At 34.4% G+C, this 17,539-nt stretch overlaps 1 protein-coding gene and 1 pseudogene across 7 annotated transcripts in view; both read left to right on the top strand.

The window, feature by feature from the left end:
• Positions 1–17,539, top strand: part of Ankrd17 (ankyrin repeat domain 17) — a 166,101-nt gene that overhangs the window by 31,350 nt on the left and 117,212 nt on the right. The gene's annotated exons all lie outside the window — the stretch shown is intronic.
• Positions 15,364–15,481, top strand: LOC111756107 (5S ribosomal RNA; annotated as a pseudogene).

Raw genomic sequence — 17,539 nt, 5'->3', positions numbered from 1 at the left:
ACTGACCAGTAGTCCACTAGTCCGATGTTCATCCGTTGTAAGTCTAATTCAGTGTCTGCTGTGGAGCATTGATTAGAAAACGTCTGTGTCTTGTGCCATCTACATATATATGCAACAACATTAACACTTGTTCTGAATTTTTTAGAACATTTGTTTTTTGACACTTGACTGTAGAGCTCATTCAGGTGAGAGATAACTTAATCACTACAAAGTTGATCAGCATCAGTTTTACATAGCTATTTGTTTGGGATTTAGTATGTGACTTCCAAATTTACCAACCCAAAGAACTTTTGTAAGGCGCTTTATGTTAACATGTGTGAGGTGGTGATAACTTTTGGTTGTATGAGTTGGACTAATACTTGCTGTTAATACTTTGGCTTGGATGGAGTCAGACTTCCAACTGTCTGGATATGTTTATAGTATGTATTGAATGTGGGTATAAACTGCTTGGTGGCTAGTACACTAGCTATTCCTAGGACCCAATTACAAAGATAGAAAAAAACAGGAATATTATATAAGTTATACAGATGAGAGTCTGTGCTAGGTGTTTTACACTTTATTTCAGCCTCAAAAGTAATAAATAGGGTAATCTATGGAAACACGTAGCACAGTTAGTGTAAACTTTTACAAATTTTTGAGGATCCAGAAGACTAAGCAAGTTATGTCTGTCAACATTTGTCATGTTAGAAGTTAAAAATCAGAAAACATAAAATCGTTTACATATTCATATAAAAATGATTGATACTAAACCTATTGTGAAAAGACTTTTATTAAAAAATTATTTTCCAAGAGAAACTAGGCGGAAGAGTGACAGATTTACTTTTTCACAAATACTTTTGAAGTCTACCTTAATAAGAGTCATTTGCTCTTATATTCACTGTTGTAATGACATTATTTTTGTTGAAGTTCCTGAAAAAAGAAATCTAATGTCACATTGAGATGAGGATAAAAAAAGGAAAATGTAGAAATAATCCTTTCAAATAATCCTAGTTATCCTTTAACCATTCTTCACATGTACAAGTGGTAGTTTCTTAAAAGTTACTTACGGTGTAGAACCTGATGAAGTACCAGTGTACTGTGATGGATTAAAATCCACTGCTATTCTATATTTTTAAAGATGCATATTTCCTTCCAGAATTTTTCCAAAAGTTCTAGTTTTACTTGAAAGCTTGAATTTTGTCATTAACAACAAAGAACATAAAGTTTTTCTTGAAATGACAGGTTCATTTTATTCATTTTGAGAAAATGCTTATCAGATTAAGTTTGAATAACTATAGTCATCGTGGTAAAAATGTTCCACAAGAAAAGGGATAATTTCAACCACATTTTGTATTTTTCTTGTTTCCCAGTTTGTCACATAGAATGTTAAAGTCATATGCTTAAGGTTGAAAATTGTAAAGACTGATATTTGTAAATTGCTTCATAAGGAAAACTGGCTTTATGAAAGGCTTTTTAAAAGGTTGTGAGTGGCTGCGTATGGTGGTGCACACCTGTAATTTCCACCATTTGGGAGGCTAAGGCACGAAAATTCCTGGAAGTTTGAGGCCGCCTGGGCTACATGAACCTAAGGTCAGCCTGAATTAAGAGGAGAACGTGTCTCAAAAAGGAAAAAAAGAAAAAGATTGTGAGAGTGTGGCAGAGAATATACCGCTTACTAACTAGTATACTTTGGTCTTGATTTGTATTAAAAACCCAGCAGATTTACCCACCAATTTGTATCAGTGAGAGTGTCAGTGTAGTGAAATAGATATCTGTCTTAGTATTGTAAAAATGATTTTGACCTCATAGTTGCTCTAAACGTTTAGAGAACCTTAATGCATCCCATAGATCACACTTGAGTGTCAGTTACCAGTATATTGCCCAGTTAGTAGTAACAGGTCAAATACTTAGATATAAGTCTGCTGATGCAAATGTATTCTTTCACCATTGTATTGAATTTATTAATTCATTGCATATCCCCAGCTTATCTAATCACCTTGACACTTTCTGTGCCATCACTGTACCTCCAATGATAGTACGGCAAATTAAAGACATGGGGGGAAACGGTGTGGCAATTTGCATGATACTTTGTATATATTACTTTAAAATTGTAAGTCATACCTGAAAATTTCTGAAAGTAAAGGGTTTGTAGGCTCCAGAATGAAGAAGCAAGCAGAAAATTGTGTTGCTTGAAGGATAACATTAAGTAGTAATAGTATTTTGATATTGATAAAAATCACATATTTACAACATGAATTTGTAAATTCTGGAAAATAATATGTATTACATTTTTTTTTTTTATCATCGGTACCAGGGATCGAACTCACGACCGCCTGCTTGCAAGGCAGGTGCTTATGCCTCTGAGCTAAATCCCCGGCCCCTGTATTGCAATTTTTCTGAGTAATTATCAGGAGTTCACAAATTATAGTTGGTCACTCATTTTGGCAAGTGAAACAGATAACGAAATATTTTTAAAGTTTTGAGTATTTTTTGCTTCAAAGGTTGTAAGTTTTGCCTTTATCTTTCTTGTTTTCTTATCACAGGGACCACTCTGGTTTTCCAGATTAGTTCAGTTTTATATATATATGTCTATAAAAATGAAAAACAAGATTTAGATAATATGTATATTCATTTACCTAAAAAGAAAGATATTGATCTGCAGTTTCCTCATATTTGCTGTGACCTAAGCATACGGTATATGTTTACATTTTTAAAAAATCCACTGCAGTAAATGACACATTGGCATTAATTCTTCCCAAAATATTGCTTCATTTATCCATCCTTGTTGCCCTTTGTGAAGCCCTTCTGCAAGTCTTTTCTTGTGAGTCTCTTTACTTTCCCTGTTGTGGCTACCTTAATGTCCTAAATCCTTTCATGTTTGTCTTTCGTGGTCATTTTGATTTCCGAATGAAGCTATAAGTTGCATAGTGCCAAATCTGGTGAATGTAGCGAATAAAGACACAGTATATTTTTATAAACCTGCCTTTCCATTGGATGACCCTTGGCAATAGCATTTAGCACAATTTTTGATCACAGCTTGTAAACACATTGATGAAACTGGACTTCACACAACTGCTTTAGAAGGTGGCAAGAATGATGGATTTAGAGTACTTGTAGTAAGAACGAATATTGGGGGGGCAGATCAATGGTAATGTGTCTTTTAATGTGAATACATTCTAAACAATTCAATTATTCACCATATTTTTGATGAGTCCCTGTATAGTAGCAAAAATGAGTCATGTAAAATTTACTTGGTAATTTCTTGTTACGTTTGTATTTATGCAAGTATATATGTTCATGTTAGCCTAATTTTTTATAGTTTTCTTTAGACATTGGCATTGGAATCAGCAAAGTGTTTCTTATAGGAAAAAAGAAATGACAGTTACATACACGGTCTTTGTACTTCATCTTGAATATTGCCTAACTCAGTTTCACACGGACTTTTTCATTTCATTTTTGTCAAAACTTTTTTTTTTAGCTGTTACTAACCTTGAATTTGTAGTTTAGCAGTTCCTTTGTTCCTGTCATATGTTGTGTTTGTAATTTACTTCCTGCCATCCTCTTAAGCTAGTTTGAAAAATAAAGCTTCTTTTTTTGAGACAGGGTTTTACTATGCAGTCCAGACTGTTCTTGAATGTACAAGCATTCTCTTGTCTCAGCCTTCTAAATGCTGAGATTACAGCCATGCACCACCTCAACTAGCCTCTAAATTCTTATATTTTATTTAAAAATGCAGTTAAGGGGTGGAACTGCAGCTCAGTGCTAAGCCACCTGTATAGCATATAAAAGACCTTAGGTTTGCACTCTTGTGCTGCAGATAAAAAACAAAAAAGGGAGGAAAGGAGAGAGAAAATTAGGGATTTTCCAAATGTGTATTTATATGTTCACGCACTGAAAAGTACTTCCTCTTAAAATTTTGTGTTACAGTTGTTTAATATTTTTATTATTTTTTTTAAGTTATCTTCCTCAGTTTCTCAATTTTTTGTTTTGTCTTTGTCATGAAATAAAGTGAAATAAAAAATAACATAAGAGTAGTAGAAAGGTCATTTCTTCTGTGAAAATTCACTCCACTAAATGTCCAAAGGATTAGATTAGATGCTAAAACTTAGCAGCTCAGTCATCATTCTGTAGTTTATGAATTACCAAAGAAAATGTATCTTATAAAGTTAGATAAATGAGAATGCTGAATTTGACAGTGATGTTAAGTTTTCTACACTACTTGAACTTTCTTTTCATTATATTGTTTATAATGTTATAATCTGATTTTCTTTGAATAGTTCTATCCTTGGTCTTTAATGAATTACTGTTGAAATATTTTTCATTTTAAATTACTGTACAGTGAAGAATTCAACCTATTTTGTTTCAGTAAATATATGAAATGAGGAAGTAGAATTTAAAGTCTTTAAATCACCCAGGTAATCAGTTAGTTGGGTTTTTAAAGATTATAGGCTTTGTATAACTTTTCAGGTAAATTTTTTTAATTGCTGTTTTTTCAATCTCTAAAACTAGACTGTTTCATACAGTATCTCAGCCCAGTGTAGTGACACACGCCTGTGAGCCTGGCACTTGGAAGGCTGAGGTGGGGCATACACCATGAGTTCAAGGCCACCTGAACTATGGAGTGATAAGATATACTGTCTCAAAACAAAAGTCACTTTAATAACTTCTGAGTAGAAAGTTGGAGTTGATGGCTGGCATGTGTCACCTACATTTCCTTTTGCTTTCTTTCTTCTGAAGAATTAACTTTGAGCTCCATTTGTCAAGTTTAGCTTTATTAAAATCTAGCCTCAACTGCTTGCTTTTACCTTGTCTCATACTAGTCTCTTTCCCCTCCAGTTGTCTGCTTGCTGCTCCCCACTGTCTTTGTTGTTTCAAGTCCTACTTGCATCCCACCCATTTCTTAGTGGTTTTTTTCTTTCCCACTGTTTCATGCTCTGAAAAAGTACTGTGGGCACATTTAAAAATCTTTATAGTCTGTATTATATCTTTGCTTGAATGGTCAACTTTTTAATACAGGGATTTTGGACTCTAAATTTATATACATACTTTATCCTCTAAAATAATTTAAAGCAATTTATATTTAAAGCAATTTAGAGCAGTTTACTCTATAAAAAAACTACATGGGCAAATGTAGTTAATACCAAAGGTAACAATATAGTATAGAAAAGTGTATGTGGTATGTATAGATCGAGTTAAATGGCAGTAAGATCCAAATTTGGAAACTTTGTGAATTTTGAGATTTTTGTAGTCTGTAGTTTCTATCATTGGCATGCTAGATGATCTGGGGTACTCTTTATTTCCTGAAACTTAGGCCTGACAAAAACATTTCTCCTAATCCCTTATCATGGATATTTTTGTGAAGTACATTTATTTTTAAAAAGTATATATATGTATATATATATATATATATATATAATGTATTTTAAAAAAGTGTATGTGTATGTATATGTGTATGTACCAAGCAACATCTTAAAGGCAGGCTTTGTAACATTATGGTGTGTCCTCATCTACCTTATTGACTGAATCTGGCACCTCGTGTCTTCTGGCTCTTTCCCAGAGTCAATATGATCATAAAAGGTAAATGTTCTGAATCAGTTCAGGACATTAAGGGAGCCATGCCAGCATAATTAAAGACACTCATGAAAGTGGACTTCTAGAACTCTTTCAGAAAATGTCAAGAATGATGGGTATTGGAAGTAAGAAGGAGTATTTTGAGAGAAATAAACAACAAAGTGGCTTTTACTGTAAGACATTTTAAAAATTTAAGCACTGTTTTTCAGTTACATTGCATACAGTAAAGTCAATTTTTACCTCTTTTTATACCATCTGATTCTTTATGACTTACTGCCCTAGGTAAAATACTGAACTGGATTATTGGTTGTACATATCCTTACCTTCTTAAGTGTAAGAAAGAAGTATTGTGTTTTACCATAAGTATGATGTTATCCGTACCTTTTTTTTCTTCCTTAATTCCTCTTCCTTGGTGAGAATGCTCCTTTTTTTTCTATTTTGTTAAGAATTTTTATCCTTCAAAGATGTTAAATTTTGTCAGGTTCTTTTGAGATGATCCTGAACTTTTCTTTCTTTGTTTCATTATTGTATGGAATATATATATTAATTGATGTTTAGTTGTAAGCAACATTTTGTATTCTTGAAATAAACTCCACTTGTTTGAGGTATGTGACTCTTTGTATATGGATAGACCTGATAAATTAATACCATGTAAAGGATTATTGTTCTTTACAGGTCTATAGATCTTTGTTTTCTTACCTCATAGAACATTTTTGTATCAGGGAAATGCTAACCTGATAAATTGATGGGGAACACCTTTTCTTTCTGCTTTCTGGAAGTTTATGTAAAATTGAGTCTTTGAATTGCCTAGTACAGCCATTTGTTCTCAGAGTTTTTTATTGGATATAGGGCTACTTGATGCTTTTCTCTTTAGATTACATTTGTTACTGTTTTTCTGGCTTTTTAAAAATGTACTTTTGTTTTTTATTTTTTTGAGACGGGCTCTTTACAGTTCAAGTGGCTTTGAACTTACTGTATAGACCAGAGAAGCCTCAAACTCACAGTGGGTCACAGGCATATACCACCATGCTTGGCAGACTGCTTTACCTTAGATTACCATTTTTAATAATTCCTTTCACTAATAACATTATAAGCTGTAAACCATTTCCGTGGTTTATATGTAAACCACAATATGCTCTATTTTTATTAGTATTCACTTCCAAATGTTTTCAAATTTTCCTTTTATAATTTTTCTCCTCAATTTATTCTGCAGTTTTTTAACTGCAGCTTCAGTGGAAAAGCTCTCATACCTAAGACTTTTGGGCATGCTTTCCTTTGCTTTTATGATGGTAATATTTTTATACCATCTTGGAGAGAATTAAGAAATTCAGATCATTTGTTATCCATGACTCTGTCATTTTTGGAGAGGGAAGTATTATGGTTTACATGTAAAATGTCTCTCAAATTCTCTTGTTCGTGGAAAGTGGGATTTCCATTGGTGATACTAATTATAGTTGAAAGAGCTTTTAGTGATACAAATATAGCTGAATGAGCCTGAGGGCCAGGTTGAAGGTGAACGTTTGAGGGCCTGAGCTGGGAGGGTTATATTCTTGTCCCTGGGTCTTTTCTCTCTGCTTCTTGGCTACCATAGTTCAAGTGTCTCTTCCTCCACCATCCCCGTTTTTCATTCTGTTCCTGCCTTAGAGCAGCTGACCATGGAGTATAAGTGAGCCCAAGTAACCCTTTTTTACTTTTAAGTTGTAGGCATCAGTTGTATCCAGGAATGAGGAAATAAGACAGAATTTGGTATAAAGAGTTGGGTCATTGACTGTGGCTACCTGTTACTGCACTTAGCGGTGTTAAAATTTGCTTCCAGTGGTCGTTTCCAGTTTTTTTCTGTCCTGAGCAAAGAACTGGTCAAGAGAAGCACAAATGGTAGTGAGATTTTGCATTTATTAAGAAAAGAAACATGCTCTGCAGTGTGAGTTTGGGTAAAGCAAAAATAGGGAAAAGTGTGCTCTACTGTAGGAGAGAGAACACAGTGGTGGAGAACATAGTGGAAACTGGCCTTTTCGTATCTGCCACACAGGCTAATGTCAGGTCTGGGCTGTTACATCCAAAATTGCTCAAGTTCTTGCAAGAAGTTCATATGCAGGCCTTGGGAACTGTTTGTGGGTGTGTGTGTGTGTGTGTGTGTGTGTGTGTGTTATACTACTTCCCCAGACAGTCTCCTGATTCTGAGCTATTTGGTTTAGAAACCTTAGGAAGATGGTTTTGGAAGGAATTTGGAGAAATGGGCTAAAGAAATCCTAGATTGCTATAAGCAGAGTTTGATAAAAGTGTGGAGAGGGCTTAGAAAACCAAAGTACTAGTAAATATATAGTAAAGGCCAGGCTCAGGAAGTTACAGTTGGAGGAAAAAAAAGACTCCCGTTAGCAGTGGATGAGAGACCATGTGTGTTACAGTGTGGCAGAAAATTTGTCTTCATTTTGCCCATGTCCTGAGACTTTGCAGGACATTGAGATTAAAGGCAGTGGACTAATAATATGTTGGAGAAGATTTTTCAGGGCAGCGCAGCAACATTTAAGCTATGGCATGATTACTGCTAGTTCTCTTTATCCTGGGCTGCAGTGAAAATAAAAAGCAATATTTAGGCAAATGATGTAAGATGTTTGCAGTTTTAACAGAAAAGAAGTACCTGCAAAGTTGGGGCAGTGGGGAAGCATGATTGCTGAAAAACGTAACATTAAAAAGAAGCTGGGTACTTTGTATCAGGACAGTGAAAAAGATAGCTTAAACCTTCAGGAATTTTGTAGCCCTCCTTTCTCAGGCTCAGTGGTACAAAAGTGTAAAGCAGTCATTTGAGCCCCAGTACAGCCTGCTTATTCAGGGCCACAGAAGGGAATGTTTCCCCTGTTTCAGTCATTTAGGCATTCAAAGGCTACACCCATAGCCGTGACACAAGGTGGCCTACTGCTGCTCAAACTAGTAGCAGACCTTGGCATCATCTCGGTTGTGCTGATTTTATAGACATACAAAAAAAATGCAAGTCAATGCTGTCATAGAGGCTTCCACCCAGATTTCAGAAGGAGACCTGGAAGATCAAGCAGTGTGCCAGTATAATGGCTGTACATGAAGCTAAAAGTTCAGTGGAAGCTCCAGAAAGTTGAAGATGCAAGGAATGTGGAATGTCTGCTGAGGAAAGTCCATTACTGAACAGAGCCACCCTTGGAGATAGAAAGATCATAAGGGCTACAACTTGTAAGACTGGGGCAGCTGGGCTGCGGAGACTTTTTGGAGAGTTCACATCTTGCCACAAGTTGCCTCAGATGCTAGACATGGAGCTGTGGGATTTAATGTTTGCCTTGCTAAGTTTCAACCTTCCTTTTCCTCATTTCTTCTTTATGTCTCCTTTTTAGAATGGAGAACCCTTGTTCCATTGTATTTTGAAAAGCTTAACTTTCTTTTTAATTTTTACATCAGTTCACACCTAAGAATTTGCTTTATGAGTCTCAGAAGAGACTTTGGTCTTGGACTTTTTAGTGGTGCTAAAATGCTTAAGATTTTATTTTACTTTATTTATTGATTGATTTTTTTTATTGGCATAATGTGATAAATTTGATTCAGAGGGAGGGTGTCAAATGAAATGTTAGGTTTTAGATCTAAAATGTACCCAAAAGTCCTGTTAAGAGTTGAGAATTGGTGGGAAAGGACTGGGTCCTGAACTATAACTTGGAATGGTATCCTCTTGTTCCTGGCTTCTTTCCCCTCTTTCTGTTTCCTGGCTGCCATGGGTTGAGCCGTGTTTTCTCCACTATACCCCTCGCCCACCTTCTTCTGGCCTTGGAACCAAAATGGTGAACCAAATTGTCCCCAGGATGAGAAAGTAACTAAGCTCATATAGGTTATTTAAATGTTTCATTTCTAAGTATAGTATATCAGTATACTATGGGCTTCCAATTTACTAAGCTATGGTCACACAAATATACTATATTCTGATTTCATGTAACTGTGTGGAAACTTGCTTTTTCCTCTAGCTATGGAACATATTGATGAGTGAATGTTCCACAGGCACTTGAAAAAGAGTATGTTCTCTATAACAGCTAAATGTTCCATAAACATCAGTTAGATTAGGTTAGTTAATGATGTTCAAGTCATTTATATTTTTCCTGGTTTTTTTTTCCTACTTATTCTCTCAATACTTACTGAGAGACAAGTTTTGAAATGTCCAAGGATAACTGTAGAACGGCCCATTGTTTTTGATTTGTCATTTTTTTCCTTCATGTATTTTGGCACTCTTACCAGGTGTGTACACATTTACAATTATTGTATCTTCTTGTAGACAAGATCCTTTTATTATTAGAAACCTAGGTTCACAAACTTAATTTGTTCTCTGATTTTGGAAAAGGTGCTCCAAGTTTGTGTTCATGCAGGAAAGATGGCCATGGTCTTGTTTGTTACTTGATGGAGTGTTTGCAAACAAAAACAAAATTTTGCCATATATTTTTGTGAATCAAATTGTTTGCAAATAAAGTGGTTCATGAACCAAGATACCATTGTATTCCTGTGTTTTTCTTCATTTCTATTACCCCACCACCACTAACTAGAGATTGAAACCAGGGCCTTTATACTGGGCTGCATTCCAGCTTTTGTTTTGTTTTGTTTACAATTTTAAGATAGAATCTTACTAGGTTGTCAAGCTAGACTTGAACTTGTGGTTCTCCTGCCTCAGCCTCCTGGAATGCTGGGATCACAGGTGTGTGTGCCATGATGTCCATCATATTCCTTGATTTGACTTAGATGTGCTTACTAAATAAATAGTAATAACAATTAAATAATACTTTGAGAATATAATTGTTTTACCACCATTCATAAGGCTGTTTTTATGTCTTTTTCAATTCTATTAATGTCTTTGTCTTTAAAGTGTGTTTCATGTAGGTAGCTATTTTTTCTTAATGTCTTTTAGTTACTGAAGTTTTCATTGATGTAACTATTGATATTTTTGTGTTTCACTACCAATTTGCTAACTGTCTTCTATTTGACCCATCTGTTAGTGCCCTGAGTTACTTGTATTAGTCTTGAAAATTTTATGTACTGATTCTTCCAGTTTTCCTATTGGAATTTTTTTTTAAAAAAAACTTTGACCATTCTGTTAATGGAGGTGTAACATTTTTTGAGGTGATCTTTGTGATTTAGGTGAATCTTTGCAAATGCAATAAAACATATTTCTGAGTTGGCTTCCTTTTTTTTTTTTTAACAAAGTTAAGAAACTTTTTCTTTGTGATTTACTCCTCTTGGAGCTCAGATAAAATTCTTCTATGTGGCTTTTAATTTTATCTTCCTAGAATTCATTTTATATTGTGATACATGTAATATGATGAGAATCTCAACCCTATTTAAATAGATGAATGAGTAATTTGGATATTTATCTTTTGGGATTATCTAGAATAATTCTTGAGTAGTTTAAAACAGAACTTGACACCTTATAGTTAAGCAATTTTTTTTTTTTTTAGGTTTCATGTCTCTTTTTTTGTCTTGTTCTCTTTTAGTTTGAATAATTTCTATTCCTGTCTTACAATTCAGTAGTCTTTTCTCCTGCAACATATATAATCACCTGTTATAGGCTATCCTGTGACTTATTTTATTTAGTGAAAGTTTTATTTTTCAGTAATTAGCACAGTGCTGAGAACAGTGTTTTGAAAACAAGTATTGATCTATTAACTGAAAGCATGAGACAAAGATTCTGATTTGATTATCTTTTGTGTGGCATACAAAAAATGCTATTTTTGAATGCGAACAAGGTGCTAGGCAGAGGAAACTGATTTTTAAAGTTCTTAGGATGTGCTTCTGTTGGTGATGGTTTAAATGAGATTGAAAGAAGACAGAATTAGCTGCTTAATAGTTTACATGTCACTTGGGCAGTGCGTTTGTACTGAAATACCCCAAATGTCACTCAAGGAGGAGTCATTTCAGCCAGTGGATTCTTGTACTGAATAAATTCAATAAAATTTTTAAATATGTGTTATCTTAAAAACCTAACAAAAAATAGTAATTTTGGTCATCCTGCATTTAAATAGTTGGACTAGTAAGACATTAATAGGGGTGCTTTATAGAAAGCTGGGGAGCTGAGACAGTGTTTTCTTCAACTAAATGGAAGATTTGCTGAGAGGTTGATGAGGAGAAAAATGCCTTGTAGTTTGACTTTGTTTTTGTCTTTCTAGTCAGTCTTTTATTTTCTTCAGTTTATTTTCTTCAGTTTATTTGGGAGACTACATTTTAGCAGCTTGTAGGGTCCTTTGGTCTCCCTATCCCAGAAGAGTGCCCAGAGCAAGCTTGGAGATGACTTCTGTGGCTGAGACATGATTGCTGAGATCTTGTCTTAATCTTAAGGCATACAATTTGAGATGGTGACTGTATGAACTGTGTTAGAAAGTGAATAGGAAAGTTTTAAATTTTCAACTACTACAGCTACCTTTCCTCTCATATTTGCTTTCAAAGAAGTGATTCTATTGAGGTGTTTTTGTTGTTGTTTTGGAAGGTTTTTGATGCTAAACTTTTCAAATGCTTGAGGCTTTTTCTTCCTTTGTTTGTAGGGTTCGAGTATCAGGATCTGTGCAGCGTCCCATTCCTTTTTATTTTTGAAAGAAGATTGTACTAATTGTCCATATGGACTAGAACTCGGTATCTTCTTGCCTAAGTCTCCCAGAGTGCTAGGGTTATAAGTTTGTGCCACAGTCTAGGTGGCTATCCTTTTTTGGCGGCTGAGGTCTTCTTGAGACAGTTCCTGCTGCTCTTGAATTCACTCTGTAGCCCAGGCTGGTCTTGAATTTGCAACAATCCTCCTGCATCAGCCTCTTGAGTGCTGGGATTACAGGCATGCGCCACCATGCCAAGCTTGAGTGTCTTTTTAAATGTTTTAAATTTTAGATCATATGTCTTACCTAGAATGTTCACATTTCTTTATCTGTATAATTTGTTTTATTTATACTCATCTAATTTATTGTATAATTCATGGAGAATGTATTAGCATATTGTTGGGAGAAAGGATGGCTTTGATTTTGTTGGATGCTGAGTCATATAGGCTAGCTGTCCAATGAAAGAAAAGTGCATTTGTCTTTTACTTTTTAAATTTTCTCTCTGATACTAGTTTATTTATAGTAAGATTTATTTCTTAGCTTGGCATGGTGATGCATGCCTGTAATTCCAGCATATGTGAGACTGAGGCGGGAAGATTACTGGGAATTCAAGGCCAGCTTGTACTACATAGTGAGGTCAAAGTTAGCCTGAACTACATAGTGAGACCTGTTTCAAACAAAAAAAGTTTACTTCTTAAAGTACTAATATGGGGCCATTTGACTGTCAATATTGTTGTGTTTTTTCTGGATTTTGGCCAGGAATTTAGCTCAGCAGCATAAGTGCCTACCTGGCAAGCATGAGGTTGTGAGTTCGTTCCCCAGTATAAAAAAAAATTTTTAAAAAATGGATTTTGGTTGAAATTCTTTGTATACATCTCAAAGACATTTTGCCTGCATACTATTAGACCACAGAGGCAAATTTCTTAGAAATTTGTAAGATTTTTGTCAAGTAAAAAAGCCTTAAATAATCTTACTGTGTGTCTATGGCTGTTCATTGAATTTCTTTGGTATACATTTGCAAAGCACCAGATATAATTTTCATTTTAGAAAGTAAATAACTTGAGTTAAGGGTTTGGTATATAGATTTCAGTATTTTTATTGCTATTTTTTTTTTTTTAACCAGTATCAGGGATCGAACTCAGGACCACGTGCTTGCAAGGCAGGTCCTTATGCCCCTGAGCTAACTCCCCAGCCCCAGTATTTTTATTGCTAACTAAATGGTAATTCATAAGTTTTCATTATTCTAGGTAATGGGTCAAAATCAGTGTTACTTTAATAAAACTGTTCTCCTACACTAAATGTTTCTGTAATGTTAGTAAAACTGATCCCTTGCACTGAGTGTTTCTATAAGGTGTCATATACAACTAGGTAGGTGGGTGACCACACATTTCAGTCTTGGTTCATTTATCATATATACCTATTTCCTTGGCACAGTTTTGATTTAGTATATATATATATAAAATTTTTTTTTTAGCTACCAATATTTTTAGCTACCATATATTGGTATAATATAGTTACATACACGAAGCCATTGACTACTTAATACATTTATTTATGTGAACTTTTTGCCTTTGTGCATTTTGGCAATTGAACATGCTTTTACAAAGTTCATTTATGGGACAAGTGGTGGAGATTTTAGTTATAATTGTTGTTTGTTTTTCTTAATGTTTTGATTACAGTTATATTAGTTTTGAGTGGAATCTCCTCATATTTCTCTCAAATCATAGTTTTTAGCTATTCAGCAGAATTTGTAACTTAAATCACTATGTGTTTATTGTGTTACTTCACAGTGGTCTGTATTAGTATGTAAAAATCGTATAAACCTTGATTTCCGTAATGCAAACATTATTCATTACATGACTATAGGAATAAATGACCGTCAGTGGTGTTTACATAATAACTTGCTATTCATCTTCTGCTGTAGAATGCTTCTGGAGACTGAGCAGTATGCTAGCCTACAAGATTTAACAGTTGTAAGGTTTTCACATTTAGAGTGGTTGATAGGGAGTTGGTACTTATAAGAGTCCTATTCGAATACATCCTTATTTCTGAAAATCCAGCAGACAAACAGAATCTTAGAATTCCTTAGTGTGAAAATTGAATATGTTAATTTTTCATATATCTTAAGTGATAGAAATAAAATGTGACATTTAGTACTAATCAACATTTTAGGTATTATATTTAGTATGTGAAGTGCTGTGGTGAAAATATGAATTAAAGCCACAGACAGATCTTATCACCCAGAAGTTAGTTACCTCATTTTTTATATATATGGTCAAATTAATTAGCTAAAAATGATATATTGGATCATTCAGATTCTTTTAATAATGTAATTGATAATTTTTAATCACTGCAATTTAAGATATTTCAGTGTTACATTTGCTTAGGCTATTTTATATGTTCTTTTGAGTCAGAGTCTCACTTTGTAACTCAGCTCACAGCAATCTTCGTGCCTCAGCCTTTAGGATTCCAGATATGTGTCACCACCCCTGGCTTTTTAGACTATTTATAAAATAGTTTTATTGTGAAGATGAGGGCAAAATTTTGTATAAATACTCCTGTGAATCAAATTTGGTATGTTTGTTGCTATGAACATACAGCAAAATTAGTTTTTAGTAACATTTTAGTGGAGAAACTGAAATGGCGATTAAGTTTTTTCACGAGAATGGATTTTCATAATTGTCATTTCATATATGTCTAGTAAAATTACTGCAAAATAACAGTTATTTAACGATATCTTTCAAAGTGCAGTACAATCTTCTCACTCCTTATAAGGTTTGGGCTGTTAAAAGCACTTTTGCAGTCTGTATGATTCGTGTGTACTAATCCATAAATACTTAGCTTTTATAACTTCAAGATTCTTTGGGTTTCCAGTTTGTTTTCATGCAAGTATCCTTGATCTCCATAATGAAGTAATTTACTAGGTAATGTTTAAAGTAACCTTTAGAAAGCTTACTGTCAGTGACAGCCAGCACTTAAAATTTATGACTATAACTCCAGGAATAAGTTTTTAACCTTAATTACATTTCTTTAAAAATTTTTGATGATGAGTAACTTTGCATCTATATATAAACTAACTTTTTATGAACCAATTTTTATTCCTCATTGTTTAATATGCCAACAATCTTGTTCTCTTGTTGGATTTCAACCACCCATTGGAAGTCATTCTTTCAACAACCATTTTACTGTATAGCTGACATGAGCTTGTGTTGCACAAGTGATCAAAACATAATGATCCATCTACAGCCATACCACCCTAAACGCGCCGATCTCATCTGATCTCGGAAGCTAAGCAGGGTCAGGCCTGGTTAATACTTGGATGGGAGACCGCCTGGGAATACCGGGTGCTGTAGGCTTTAAAAAAATAATAAATAAATAAAATAATGATCCTTGCCTTTCTTGGGCGTTGTAAAGGCTTTGCTTTGACTTTTTATTGTGAAATGAGAGCCATCAGACAGTGATTAAGATCCGATTTACATGGCAGGGAATTGGAATGTCCAACATATATGACTTATTTGAGTTAGAGTTTTAAGCATATATATGAATATACTGTGTCTGTTAGCCTGTGTGTGCACACAACCAGTTGATTAATAGCAGTCTGTTGGAAATCCTGTACTCTTGCTGCTCTTCTTACAGTGTTCCCTGTATATTGTGGTCAGTGGGGAAAATGAAGATAGCAAAGACAAAACTATTGTACTGTGAGAAAAATAAGGAAGGAGCATTTTGCTTTGTTGGAGATGGGAGAAGGACTGGAGAATAATACCAGTTTATGTTAATAGGGGTGCTTATTCACAAGCAGGAGGAGGTTCCAGCAGTTTAGATAATATAGGACTGAAATTCAGCTGAGAAGTTATTGGTGAAGTGGGTGATGGTTAAAACTTGTGTTTATGGGCAAGACTACCTGGGTATGTAACTTAACAACTAAGCAGAAAGACTTGAGATGATACAAAGGGCATGCATATGTATATTTAAGCATGCTGACTGTGAAATAGAGAGGTTCGTGCGTGTGTATACAAGGGCTGGCCAGAGAGAACTCTTGAGTAATGGATTCAGTGAACTCTGATCAGGGTGGGAAAGAACGGATCCAGAAGAGGGTACAGGTGAATGAAAAAGTTAAGGTTCTTGGAAAGAAGTTCAAAGTTCAAATTTAATACAGAATAACAAAAGTGATAGAATTAAAGAGACAAGGTCATTGAGACGTAAAACTACATAGCAAAGATAGAAAAATCTTCACAGGAAATTCTGAGAATGAGCGTATTTAACTGTGTGATGTTTAAGATCCTTTCCATCTTTAAAACTTTAGGATTCTTAGAATGGACATTTATGTTTTTCTCTTTGTTGAGTTTAAAAGAATTAATGGTGGGGGCTGGGGATTTAGCCCAGCGGCATAAACGCCTGCCTTGGAAGCAGGCAGTCGCTGGTACCAATAAAAACGAAAAAGACAAAAAAAAAAAAAAAAAAAAAAAAAAAAGAATTAATGGTAACTAATACTTTTTAATTCTTCAATGTTAAAACCTCTTCAAATTTGAATTATTATATAATGCAAATAGTGATAATTATTTCCCCTTTTGTTTTTTATTGTGATAAGATACATAGAATATAAAACTTAATATTTTATCATTTTTAATGGTATAATGTACGTACAGTTCCTTCCTCTTCTCTCTTCCTGTCTCTCCCTTTGCTGCTCCCTTCCTCTCCTCCTTTTCTCCCCCTCCCCTCCTCACTTCTTTTCCATCTCTCTTTCTCCCTTTTTCCCCTCCCTTTTCCTCCCTCCCTCTCTCCTTACACCCTTCTCTCCTAATCTGTAAAAAGTAGTGTAAAAAGGAGATAAAAACCTCAGAGTTGTATTTGGTACATTGCTCAAGGTCCATCCATTTTCCTAAAAATGACTTGTCTTTATGTCAGAGTAGTACTTCATTGTGTATAAATACCACATTTTCTTTATTCTTTCATCTGCTAAAAACATTCAAACCATTTCCAAGATTTAGGTATTATGCGTTTTCCTGCTATAAACATGGATGTGCATGTGTCACTGCCTTGTTTAGGTTAATTACTAAGTATATAATTTCTTTGATACCATTGTGACTGGTATTGTTTTCCTGATTTCTTTCTTGGGGTTCAGTATTGTTGTACAGGAAGGTTATTAATTTTTGTGTGTTGACTTTCTAAATTGCTGCATTACTGCATTTGGTTATTCATTCTAGGCATCTTTTGGTAGAATTTTTTGAGTCTTCTGTGTAGAGGATTGTGTCATCTGCAAATCATGGTAATTTGACTTCCCTTACTGTTAAATATTCCTTTTATTTCTTTGCATTATTGCTCTGGCTGGTGTTTTGAGTACTATATTTTATTTTATCTTTGAGTGCTATATTTTAAAAAAGTTATTTTAGTGACGTCTTTGTCTTGTTCCTGAT

The sequence above is a fragment of the Cavia porcellus genome, unplaced genomic scaffold (genome assembly GCF_034190915.1).
Source record: "Cavia porcellus strain 051 isolate PalLab524CR breed Dunkin Hartley unplaced genomic scaffold, mCavPor4.1 scaffold_30, whole genome shotgun sequence".
Classification (NCBI taxonomy): Eukaryota; Metazoa; Chordata; class Mammalia; order Rodentia; family Caviidae; genus Cavia; species Cavia porcellus.
This window is presented reverse-complemented; position numbering and strand designations above follow the sequence as displayed.